We start from the raw sequence: 766 nt of genomic DNA, 5'->3' as shown, positions 1-766 counted from the left end.
TTTCATTATTAGTCAGATGCATGTCAGATCACATCACCAAAAATGTAAATTTAAAAAAGCACAGGTAGAACCTGCCTCTTCCTCCTTTGTAGCCATTACAGTGAATTGTGTGTGTTTTGTGTGCCATGGAACTTTTGTGCTCTTGTGGTTGTGGTGTGAATGTGGATGGATGTTTGTATTGTATTTATCCTTAGGAGAATGTTCCCACACCTTTGATGAACCAACTCACTGGAGTGTGAAGGTCGCAGAGTATTGCATCGTATCGCTTTTCCCCCCTCCTCCGGTCGCCATGGCGACTCCTAGGGAATGAATAGACGCTGTGCTCATTTGAAGGGCACACTCAAATTGGATAGAAACCTGATAAGAATGACAGTGCTGCCCGGCATCAATGTGACCGACCCTATGGGCATTGAAGCCATTGAATAAGCAGACCATAGCTTTTCTGAATGCTTTTGTGCACCTGAATGATTGTGAGCTTCTAAAGCAGTCCCCTTACCAAACCCTGAAGACTTGAAGGTATTTAAATGATTGAGAACCCTAGTTATACAATGCTAGCCTTTTGCCAACTGTGGTTCACTAAATGCTTCTTTATAGACTTGTCAGGTGGTGAGTTAAAACACACTATGTTGCATTAGTACATCGTTTCCCAACCTTGGGGTCGGGACCCCATGTGGGGTCACTGGAAATCCAAATGGGGTCGGCTGACGTATCTTATAATTGACCAGTTCATTACATAAAATTATACATAAACTAAATAAAAAATATA

The sequence above is a fragment of the Alosa alosa genome, chromosome 17, assembly GCF_017589495.1.
Source record: "Alosa alosa isolate M-15738 ecotype Scorff River chromosome 17, AALO_Geno_1.1, whole genome shotgun sequence".
In the NCBI taxonomy this organism is placed as follows: domain Eukaryota; kingdom Metazoa; phylum Chordata; class Actinopteri; order Clupeiformes; family Clupeidae; genus Alosa; species Alosa alosa.
The sequence above is the reverse complement of the archived record's forward strand: the minus strand, read 5'-3'. Positions refer to the sequence as shown.